This window comes from Callithrix jacchus, chromosome 20 (assembly GCF_049354715.1).
Source record: "Callithrix jacchus isolate 240 chromosome 20, calJac240_pri, whole genome shotgun sequence".
NCBI classification, from domain to species: domain Eukaryota; kingdom Metazoa; phylum Chordata; class Mammalia; order Primates; family Cebidae; genus Callithrix; species Callithrix jacchus.
In genome coordinates, this window is record NC_133521.1 from 54,455,647 (window position 1) to 54,469,372 (window position 13,726).

A 13,726-nucleotide genomic window follows, 5' to 3' on the forward strand; every position below is an offset into this window, starting at 1 on the left:
GGTGGTGTACACTTCCTGCGATATTCAGGGTATAATAATCTTTTGTCCCCAGGATATTAGGTAGTACATTAAAGAAGCCTTGTACTTTGCCTGTGATATTGGAACAATCACAGAGTGAACACTTGCTTTCAAAATGAGAGTAATACCTACTTAAAATATGATGGATAATATCAAAAAATGGACACACATGGGTGTATACCCACTTTGATATAGAAAGAAATTTTTATCTAATATACTAAAAATCATATATCACAATATACGCATAATGTGTACACTTATTGAGATGTTACAATCAATGTGCAGAATACATACCATATGTACATAGAGTGTTATGTACATATGTGTACACAATACAGATGTACCAAAAACGTACATAATCTGTACAATATGTGCAATTACAGGTACATAATGTGTACACAATAGGTATGTACGAAATGTGTGCAATATGTACATTTATTGTAATATTACAATGATATCATATCACAACAGCATATAAAATCACAATACACAAGTAATACATAATATAAATGTACATATTGCACACATCGTGTACATTTACATTTATTGTGGTATCACGGTGTGTACACATGCACATCATGTACCCATTATGTACACATGTACAAAATATGCACATGTACATATGTGTGAACAGTATGTGCATGTGCACACTATGTACACATAAATACATATAATGTTGACATGTACATTTTGTACATGAGTACCTAATATGCACAATATGTACATGTGTAAACTATGTACACACCTGGGTGTACACCCACTTTGGTCAATGGAGTAATTTTTAATATGGTAAAAATTATATTTTAGAATGTACTCATAATGTGTACATTTATTGCCATATCACAAGAAATGTATAAAATAGGTACAGTCTGTACATTTACTCTGCTGTGCATAGGTGTACACAATACACATGTAGAAAAAGTGTACATAATCTGTAAAATATGTACCTATATATTTCTATATTGTGTACACAATACATAGGTATATAATGTGTACACTATGCACATTCCTTAAAATATTAGTGATAAAATATATTTAATCACAATAAGATATATAATCACAGTAATATATATTGTCTAATATTACGAAAAAGTACATATTGTACACATTAGGTATGCATTAGGTACATATGTATTTTGCACATATTATGTAAATATAAATTTATCGTGATAACTCCATATGTATGCATGTACATATATATGCCCAATATTAAAACTATTTACACATGTAGTAATAGGTGCAAACTATGTACCGATGCACAGCACGCTATTACCAAAGCCCCCCTTATAGCAGCCCCCAGGCCCAGCCTGGCTGCTTAGAGACCCCCCTGTCAATTGGGCTGTGCCCACAAACACTGCTCGAATGCCTGTAGCAGCCCCCATGCCCACCCTGGCTGCTTAGGGACCCCCTGACTAGGTGTCTGTGCCCACAGCCCATGCCAGAGTGCCCGTAGCAGCCCCCAGGCCAACCATGACTGCTCGGGGACCCCTGGCTGGGTCGATGTGCTCACAGACCCCACCAAAAAGCCCAGAGCAGCCCCCAGGCCCACCCTGGCTGTTTAGGGGTCCCCTCGCTTGTGGGCTCTGCCCACAGCTGCTGAGGCCCAGCTATTTTGCAAATCCGGTGTAATATGATACTGGCAACCATATTATATAAAAATGATAATCTTATTCTGTTTTTTGTATATTAGGCAATAGCTCCAGTTACACCTCTGCCATATTGACAAAAATGTCATCCTCACCCCCATTGACATTAGAATGAGAATCATAGCGGAGTTTCATTCCTTGCAATGCTTAATTCAATGTAATTGTCTTCTTGCTTACATTAGTGACCATATCAAAGCATGGTGTACACCTCTTGCCGTATTAAGAGTATTTCCCTATGGGCAGCAACATTTTCCTCTCCTTCTCTGGATATTAGGAACAATATTCCAGGACCAGAGTACAGCCCCAGTCACGTCGTGGGTAATGTCATCTGTAATTCTCTAGTTATTAGAAACAATATCACGGGGGGCTTGTGTGCTTTCTGAGATATTTGGAGTAATATCCTTTCCGTTTTTGAACATTAGAAACAATACTACAGTGGTGGTGTACACTTCCTGCAATATTCAGGGTATGGTCATCCTTTGTCCTCAGGATATTATTAACTACATCAGAGACGAGTTTTAGTTTGCCTTGATATTGGAGCAATCCGAGAGTGTAAACCTGCTTTCACAATGAGAGAAATACCTACTCAGGATATGATGGATAATATCACAAAATGGACACAGATAAGTGTATACCCACTTTGATATTGAAAGTAATTTTATCTAACATACTAAAAATCATATCCCAGAATATACTTATAATGTGTACTCTTAATGAAATATTACAAACAATGCACAGAATATGTACCATATGTACGTTGACTGTGATGTACATATGTGTGCACCATACAGATGTACAATAAATATACATAATCTGTACAATATGTACATTTATGTGTACATAATATGTACACAATAGGTATGTCCATAATGTGTACAATATGTACATTTGTAATATCACAATGATATCAGAACAGCATATACAATCACAATACACATGTAATACATAATATAAATGTACGTATTTCACACATTATGTACATTTCCATTTATTGTGGTATGATGATGTGTTTACATGTACAGCATGGACCCATTATGTACGGATGTACAATAAATTCAGGTGTAGATATATGTACATAGTATGTACATATGTACACTCTGTACCCATACATACATATAATGTAGATGTTTACCTTCTCTACACAAGTACATAATATGCACAGTATGTACATGTACAAAATATGTGCACACATAAGTTTACACCCACTTTGGTAACCAGAGTAATTTCTATCTTATATTCTAAATGTAATATCACAGAATGTACTCATGTGTACATTTATTGGCATATCACAATAAAGGTCTAAAGTAAGTAAGATCTGTACATTTACTCTGTGTACCCAATACACAAGTAAATAAAATGTACATAACCTGTAAAATATGTTTCTTTCTATTTCTATAATCTGTGCACAATGCATAGGTACATAATGTGTATAATATGTACATTTGTAATGTCACAATGATATCATATCACAACAGCATATATAATCACAATAAACGTAATACATAATATAAACGTACATATTGCAAACATTATGTATATTTACATTTATTGTGATATGATGTGTACACATGTACATCATGTACCCATTATGTACAGATGTACAATATATGCACGTGTACATATGTGTGCACAGTATGTACCTATGTATGCTGCGTACACCTATGTATATATAATGTAGACATGTACATTCTGTACATGAGTACATAATAAGCACAACATGTACATGTATAAACTATGTGCGCACCTGGGTGTAAACCCACTTTGGTCACCGGTGTAATTCCTGTCTAATATGCTAAAAATTATATCCCAGAATGTACTCATGTGTACATTTATTGACATATCACAATAAATGTATAAAATAGGTATAGTCTGTACATTTACTCTGCTGTACATATGTGTACAAAATACACATGTAGAAAAACTGTACATAATCTGTAAGATATGTACCTATTTATTTCTATAATGTGTACACAATGCATAGGTACATAAAGTGTACTCTATGTACATTTCTAAAAATTTCAGTGGTAACATACATATTATCACAATAAGATATATAATCAATAATATGTAGATATCACATAATATCACCAAAAAGTACATATTGTTTATATTAGGTACGTATAAAGTACATATTTATTGTACACATATTATGTACATATATGTTTATTGTGATAATATTATATGTACATGTGTACAAATATGTGCCCATTATGTAAACAATCTACACATGTAGAAATAGGTGCAAACTGTGTACCTGTGAAGAGCAGGGTATCCCCACACCTCCCACCAAAGGGCCTATAGCAGCTTGCAGCCCCACCCTGGCTACGTAGGGACCCCCTGGTTAGGTGGCTGTGCCCATAGCCCCTGCCATAGTGACAGTAGCAGCCGCCAGGCCCTCCCTGGATGCTGAGAGACCCTCTGGCTATGTGGCTGTTACCACAGCCACTGCCAGAGGGCCCGAAGCAGCCCCCAGACAAATCACAAAGGGCCCATAGCAGCTGCAATGCCCAACCTGGTTGCATAGGACACCCTAGCTTGGCTGCCATGCCCACAGCTGCTGGGGCCCAGATACTTTGAAAATGTGGTGTAATATGATACTGGCAATCATATCATATGTAAATAATAATTTTATCGTTTTTTATTATATAGTAGACAATAGCTGAAGTTACACCTCCGCCATTTTGACAAAAATGTCCTCCTCAACCCCTTGAAATTACAAGGAAAATTATAGGGGGTGTTAACACCCTGCAATATTTAATTCAATATAATTGTTTTCTTGTTTACATTAGTGAAAATATCACAGCACGGTGTACTCCTCTTGCCGTATTCAGAGGATTTGCCTATGGGCAGAAACATTCCCCTCTCCTTCTCTGGATATTAGAAACATTATCACAGGACCGGCAAACAGCCGCAGTCATATCGTGAGTAATGTCATCTGTAATCCCCTAGTTATAAAAAACAACATCAAGGGGGTCTTGTGCACTTTATGAGATACTTAGAGTAATGTTAGGATTTGGGTAATTTACATGAGGGAGAATATTGAGTTGGTGTATACACTCCAAAACACAGTAGAAAAGGGCATTGTATATTTTTTCTGACGGATTATATTGAGAGCAATTTTGCTTTTAACATTGGGGTACCTAGACAATATTTAGATTTTTTTCGATTAGCGTAAATTTAGAATTTCAGTATTTTACACAAGAGAGCATAATGAATTGGTGTATATACTCCAAAACAGAGTAGAATAGGGCATTGTATATTATTTCTGACAGATCATATTCAGAGCAAATTTGTTTTTAACATTGGGTTGCCTAGATAATATTTAGATTTTTTTTCGATTCACGTAAATTTAGAATTTCCATATTTTAAATTATAGAGCATATTGAGTTGGTGTATATACTCCAAAACAGAGTAGAAAAGCGCATTTTATATGTTTTCTGACAGATAATATTCAGAGCAATGTTACTGTTAACATTGGGGTGCCTAGATAATATTTAGATTTATTTCGATTCTTGTAAATTTAGAATTTCGGTATTTTACATGAGAGAGCATATTGAGTTGGTGTATATACTCCAAAACAGAGTAGAAAAGTGCATTGTATATTATTTCTGACAGATTATATTAAGAGTAATTTTGCTTTTAACATTGGGGTGCGTAGATAATATTTAGAATTTTTTCGATTCGCGTATAATTAGAATTTCGGTATTTTACATGAGAGAGCATATTGGGTTTGTGTATATACTCCAAAACATAGTAGAAAAGGGTATTGTATATTTTTTCTGACAGACTATATTCAGAGCAATTTTGCTTTCAACATTGGGGTGCCTAGGTAATATTTAGATTTTTTTCAATTCACGTAAATTTAGAATTTCGGTATTTTACATGAGAGAGCATATTGAATTGGTGTATATACTCCAAAACAGAGTAGAAAAGAACATTATGTATTTTTTCTGACAGATTATATTCAGAGCAATTTTGCTTTTAACAATGGAGTACCTAGATAATATTTTGATTTGTTTCCGTTCGTGTAAAATTAGAATTTCTGTATTTTACATTAGAGAGCATATTGAGTTGGTGTATATACTCCAAAACAAAGTAGAAAAGGGCACTGTATATTTTCTCTCACAGATATTGTTCCGAGAAATTTTGCTTTTTACATTGGGTTGCCTAGATAATAGTTAGATTTTCTTCGATTCGCGTATATTTAGCATTTCGGTATTTGACATGAGAGAGCATATTGAATTGGTGTATATACTCCAAAATAAAGTAGAAAATAGTATTGTATAATTTTTCTGACAGGCTATATTCAGAGCCATTTTCTTTTAACTTTGGGGTGCCTAGATAATATTTAGATCTTATTCAATTAGCGCAAATTTTGAATTTCGGTATTTTATATAAGAGAGCATTTTGAGTTGGTGTATGTACTCCAAAACAGAGTAGAAAAAGTCATTGTATATTTTTTCTGACAGATTATATTCAGATCTATTTTCTTTTAACACTGGTTTTCCTACATAATATTTAGATTTTTTTCAATTCGCGTAAAATTAGAATTTCGGTATTTTACGTGAGAGAGCATATTGATTTGGTGTATATACTCCAAACCAGAGTCGAATAGGGCATTGTATATTATTTCTGAACAGATTATAATTAGAGAAATTTTGCTTTTAACATTGGGGTGCCTTGATAATACTTAGATTTTTTTCGATTCAAGTAAATTTAGATCTTCGGTATTTTACATGAAAGAGCATATTGAGTTGGTGTATATACTCCAAAACAGAGTAGAAAAGGCATTGTATATTTTTTCTGATATATTATATTCAGAGCAATTTTGCTATTAACATTGGGGTGCCTAGATAATATTTAGATTTCATTTGATTAGCATAAATTTATAATTTTGTTATTTTACATGAGAGAGCATATTGAGTTGATGTATATAATCGAAAACAGAGTAGAAAAGGGCATAGTATATTTTCTCTGACAGATTTTGTTCCGAGAAATTTTGGTTATTCATTGGGGTGCCTAGATAATATTTACATTTCCTTCGATTCCCGTATATTTAGAATTTCGTTATTTTCCATGAGAGAGCATATTGAATTGGTGTGTATACTCCAAAATAAAGAAGAAAAGAACATTGTATATTTTTTATGACAGATTATATTCAGAGCCATTTTCTTTTAACATTGGGATGCCTAGATAATATTTAGAGTCATTTCGATTTTCGTAAATTTACAATTTCGGTATTTTACATGAGAGAGCATATTGAGTTGGTGTATATACTCAAAAAGGGTAGAAAACCGCATTGTATATTTTTTATGACAGATTATATTCAGAGCAATTTTTCTTTTAACATTGGGGTACATAGATAATATTTAGAATTTTTTTAATTTGCGTAAATTTATATTTTCGGTATTTTACATGAGAGTCCATATTGAGTTGGTGTATATACTCCAAAACAGAGTAGAAAAGGGCATTGTATATATTTTCTGACAGATTCTATTCAGAGAAATTTTGCTTTTAACATTGGGGTGCCTAGATAATATTTAGATTTTTTTCGATTCGTGTAAATTTAGAATTTCGGTATTTTACGTGGAGAGCATATTGAGTTGGTGTATATATTCCAAAACAGAATAGAAAAGGGCATTGTACATTTTTTCTTAGAGATTATATTTAGAGCAATTTTGCTTTTAACAGTGAGGTGCCTAGATAATATTTAGATATTATTCGATTCGTGTAAAATTTGAATTTCTGTATTTCACATGGGAGAGCATATTGAGTTGGTGTATATACTCCAAAACAGAGAAGAAAAAGGCATTGTATATTTTATCTGACAGATTACATTTATAGCAATTTTGCTTTTAACATTGGAGTGCCTAGATAATATTTAGAATTTTTTTAATTTGCATAAATTTATAATGTCTATATTTTACATGAGAGAGCATATTGAGTTGGTGTATATACTTTAAAACAGAGTAAGAAAGGGCATTGTATATTTTTTCTGACGAAATACATTCAGAGTAATTTTGATATTACCATTGGGGTGCCTAGATAATATTTATATTTTATTTGATTAATGTAAATTTAGAATTTTGGTATTTTACATGAGAGAGCATATTGAGTTGGTCCGTATACTCCAAAACCGAGGAGAAAAGGGCAGGTATATTTTCTTGACAGATTATATTCAAAGCCATTTTCTTTCAACATTGGTGTGTCTATATAATATTTAGACTTTATCGATTCACGTATAAGAATTTCGGTATTTTACATGTGAGAGCATATTGGGTTGGTGTATATACTCCAAAACGAAGTAGAAAAGGGTATTGTATATTTTTTCTGACAGACTATATTCAGAGCAATTTTGCTTTCAACATGGGGGTGCCTAGGTAATATGTATAATTTTTTTCGATTCACGTAAATTTAGAATTTCGGTATTTTACATGAGAGAGCATATTGAATTGGTGTATATACTCAAAAACACAGTAGAAAAGGGCATTGTGTATTTTTTCTGACAGATTATATTGAGAGAAATTTTGCTTTTAACATTGGGGTACCTTGATAATATTTTAATTTTATTTCCGTTCGTGTAAAATTAGAATTTCTGTATTTTACATGAGAGAGCATATTGAGTTGGTGTATATACTCCAAAACAAAGTAGAAAACGGCACTTTATATTTTCTCTGACAGATATTGTTCCGAGAAATTTTGCTTTTTACATTGGGGTGCACAGATAATATTTCCATTTTTTTCGATTCACGTAAATTTAGAGTTTCGGTATTTAACATGAGAGAGCATATTGAGTTGTTGTATATACTACAAAACTGAGTAGAAGAGAATATTGTATATTTTCTCTGAAAGATTATATTCAGAGCAATTTTGTTTTTAACATTGGGGTGCCTAGATAATATTTAGATTCTTTCGATTCGGGTAAAATTAGAATTTCGGTATTTTACATGAGAGAGCATACTGAGTTGGTGTATATACTCCAAAACAGAGTAGATAAAGCATTGTATATTTTTTCTAACAGACTATATTCAGAGCCATTTGCTTTTAACTGTGCGGCGCCTAGATATTATTTAGATTTCTTTCGATTCGCTTAAATTTAGAATGTTGGTATTTTACATGAGAGAGCATATTGAGTTGGTGTATATACTCCAAAAAAGAGTAAATGGGGCATTGTATATTTTTTCTGACAGATTATATTCAGAGCAATTTTGCTTTTATCATTGGTGTACCTAGATAATATTTAGATTATATTCGATTCACGTAAAATTTGAATTTTGGTATTTTACATGAGAGAGCATATGGAGTTGATGTATATACTCCAAAACAAAGTAGAAAAGGGCACAGTATATTTTCTCTGACAGATATTGTTCCGAGAAATTTTGCTTTTTACATTGGGGTGCCTAGATAATATTTAGACTTTTTTCGATTCATGTAAAATTAGAATTTCTATATTTTACATAAGAGAGCATATGGAGTTGGTGTATATACTCCAAAACGGAGTAGAATTAGGCATTGTATATTTTTTTTAACAGATTATATTCAGAGCCATTTTATTTTAACTTTGGGGCACCTAGATGTTATTTACCTTTTTTTCCATTCGCGTAAAATTAGAATTTCTGTATTTTATATGAGAGAGCAGCCTGAGTTGGTGTATATAATCCAAAACAGAGTAGAATAGGACATTGTATATTTTTCCTAACAGATTATATTCAGAGCAATTTTGTTTATAACATTGGGGTGCCTAGATAATATTTAGATTTTTTCGATACGGGTAAAATTAGAATTTCTGTATTTTACATGAGAGAGCATACTGAGTTGGTGTATGTACTCAAAAACCGAGTAGAATAAGGCCTTGTATATTTTTTCTGACAGATTATATTCAGAGAAATTTTGTTTTTAACATTGAGGTGCCTAGATCATATGTAGTTTTTTCGATTCGGGTAAAATTTGAATTTTTTTATTTTACATGAGAGAGCATACTGAGTTGGTGTATATACTCCAAAACAAAGTAGAATCAGGCATTGTATATTTTTTCTAACAGACTATATTCAGAGCCATTTTCTTTTAACTTTGGCGTGCCTACATAATATTTAGATTTTTTACGAATCACGTAAAATTAGAAATTCGGTATTTTACATGAGAGAGCATATTAAGTTGGTGTATATACTCCAAAACAGAGTAGAAAATGGCATCGTATATTTTTTCTGACAGATTATATTCAGAGCAATTTTGCTTTTAACATTCGGGTGCCTAGATAATATTTAGACTTTTTTGATTCACGTAAAATTAGAATTTCGGTATTATACATAAGAGAGCATACTGAGTTGGTGTATATTCTCCAAAACAGAGTAGAATAAGGCATTGTATATTTTTTTTGACAGATTATATTCAGAGCAATTTTGCTTTTAACATTAAGGTGCCTAGATAATATTTAGATTTTTGTCGATTCACGTAAAATTAGAATTTCGTTATTTTACAAGGCAGAGCATATGGAGTTGGTGTCTATACTCCAAAACAGAGTAGAATAAGGCATTGTATATTTTCTCTAACAGAGTATATTCAGAGCCTTTTTCTTATAACTTTGGGGCGCCTAGATATTATTTAGACTTTTTTCGATTCGCGTAAAATTAGAATTTTGGTATTTTACCTGAAAGAGCATATGGAGTTGGAGTATATACGCCAAAATAGAGTAGAAAAGGGCATTGTATATTTTTTCTGACAGATTATATTCAGAGAAATATTGCTTTTAACATTGGGGAGGCTAGATAATATTTAGATATTTTTTGATTCTTTTAAATATAGAATTTCTGTATTTCACATGAGAGAGCATATAGTGTTGGTGTATATACTACAAAACAGAGTAGAAAAGAGCATTGTATTTTTTTTCTGACAAATTATATTCAGAGCAATTTTGCTTTTAACATTGGGTTGCCTAGATAATATTTAGATTTTTTTTGATTCGCTTAAATATAGAATTTCTGTATTTTACATGAGAGAGCATACGGCGTTGGTGTATATACTCCAAAACAGAGTAGAATAAGGCATTGTATATTTTTCGTAACAGACTATATTTCGAGCCATTTTTCTTTAACTTTCGGGCGCCTAGATATTATTAAGATTTTTTTCGATTCCCGTAAAATTTGAATTTCGGTATTTTACCTGAGAGAGCCTATTTAGTTGGTGTATACACTCCAAAACAGAGTAGAAAAGCGCATTATATATTTTTTCTGACAGACTTTCTTCGGAGCAATTTTGCTTTTAACATTGTGGTGCCTACATAATATTTAGATTTTTTCGATTCTCTTTAATATAGAATTACTGTTTTTTACATTAGAGAGGATATTGAGTTCGTGTATATTATCTAAAACAGAGTAGAAAAGGGCATTCTATATTTTTTCTGATAGATTGTATTCAGAGCAATTTTGCTTGTAATATTAAGTTGCCTAGATATTATTTAGATTTTTTTTTGATTCGCTTAAATATAGAATTTCTGTATTTTACCTGAGAGAGCATATTGGGTTGGTGTATATACTCCAAAACAGAGTAGAATAAGGCATTGTATATATTTTTAACAGACTATATTCAGAGACATTTTCTTTTAACTTTAGGGCTCCTAGATATTATTTAGATTTTTTTCGATAGACGTAAATTAGAATGTTGGTATTTTACATGAGAGAGCACCTTGAGTTGGCATATATACTCCAAAACAGAGTAGAAAAGTGCATTGTATATTTATTCTGACAGATAATATTCAGAGCAGTTTTGTTTTTAACATTACGGTGCCTAGATAATATTTAGATTTTTTTCGATTCGCTTAAATATAGAATTTCTGTATTTTAAATGAGAGAGCATATGGAGTTGGTGTATGTACTCCAAAACAGAGTAGAATAGGGCATTGTATATTTTTTCTGACTGATAATATTCAGAGCAATTTTTTTTTTTAACATTGCAGTGCCTAGATAATATTTAGATTTTTTCAATTCGGGTAAAATTAGAATTTCTGTGTTTTACATGAGAGAGCATACTGAGTTGGTGTATAGACTCCAAAACAAAGTAGAATAAGGCATTTTATATTTTTTTTAACACACTATATTCAGAGGGATTTTCGTTTAAATTTGGGGAGCCTAAATATTATTAAATTTTTTTCAATTCGTGTAAAAGTATAATTTCCTTATTTTACACGAGAGAGCATATTGAGTTGGTGTATATACACCACAACAAAGTAGAAAAGGGCATTGTATATTTTTTCTGACAGGTTATATTCAGACCAATTTTGTTTTTAACATTGGGGTGCCAAGATAATATTTAGAATTTTTTCGATTCGCTTAAATATAGAATTTCTGTATTTTACATGAGAGAGCAAATAGAGTTAATGTATATACTCCAAAACCGAGTAGAATAGGGCATTGTATATTTTTTATGACACATTATATTCAGAGCAACTGTACTGTTTACATTCCGGTGCCTAGATAATATTTAGATTTTTTTCAATCCACGTAAAATTAGAATTTCGGTATTTTACATCAGAGAGCACACTGAGTTGGTTTATATACTCCAAAACAGAGTAGAATAAGAAATTTTATATTTTTTATAACAGACTATTTTCAGAGACATTTTCTTTTAACTTTGGGGCGCCTATATATTATTTAAATTTTTTTTGGATTCGCATAAAATTAGAATTTTGGTAATTTACAGGAGAGAGCGTATTGAGTTGGTGTATATACTACAAAACAGAGTATAAAAGGGCATTGTATATTTTTTCTGACAGATTATATTCAGAGCAATATTGATTTTAACATTGGGATGCCTAGATAATATTCAGTTTTATTCGATTCGCTCAAATATAGAATTTCTGTATTTTACATGAGAGAGCATATTGAGTTGGTGTATATACTCCAAAACAGGGTAGAATAGGGCATTGTATATTTTGTCTGACAAATTATATTCAGAGCAATTTTGTCTTTAACATTGGGGTGCCTAGATAATTTTTAGATTTTTCGGTTCGGGTAAAATTAGAATTTCGGAATTTAACATGAGAGAGCAAATTGAGTTGGTGTATATAATCCAAAAGACAGTAGAATAGGGTATTGTATATTTTTTCTGACAGATTATATTCAGAGCAAGTTTCTTTTATCTTTGGGGTTCCTAGATATTATTTCAATTTTTACAATTCACGTAAAATTAGAATTTCGGTATTTTACATGAGAGAGCATACTGAGTTGTTGTATACACTCCAAAACAGAGTAGAATAAAGCATTGTATATTTTTCTAACAGACTATATTCAGCGCCATTTTCTTTTATCTTTGGGGCACCTAGATATTATTTAGATTTTTTACGATTCACGTAAAATTAGAATTTTGGTATTTTACATGAAAGACCATGTTGAGTTAGTGTATATACTCCAAAACAGGGTAGGAAACGGCATTGTATATTTTTTCTCACAGATTATATACAGAGCAATTTTGCTTTTAACATTGGGGTGCCTAGATAAAATTTAGATTATTTTTTATTCCCGTAAATTTAGAGTTTCTGTATCTTACATGAGAGAGCATACTGAGTTGGTGTATATATTCCAAAATAGAGTAGAATAAGCCATTGTATATTTTTTTCTGACAGATTATATTCAGAGCAATGTTGTTTTTAACATTGGGGTGCCTAGATAATTTTTAGATTTTTTTGATACGGGTAAAATTAGAATTTCTGTATTTTACATGAGAGAGCATACTGAGTTGGCGTATATATTCTTAAACAGAGTAGAAAATGGCATTGTATATTATTTCTAAAAGACTATATTGAGAGCCATATTCTTTTAACTTTGGGGCGCATATATATTATTTACATTTTTTTCGATTCACGTAAAATTAAAATTTCTGTATTTTACATGAGAGAGCATATTGAGTTTGTTTATATACTCCAAAACAGAGTATAAAAGGGCGTTGTACATTTTCTCTAACAGATTATTTTCAGAGCATTTTGCTTTTAACATTCGGGTTCCTAGATAATATTTATATTTTTTTGATTTACGTAAAATTAGAATTTCGTTATTATACATGAGAGAGCA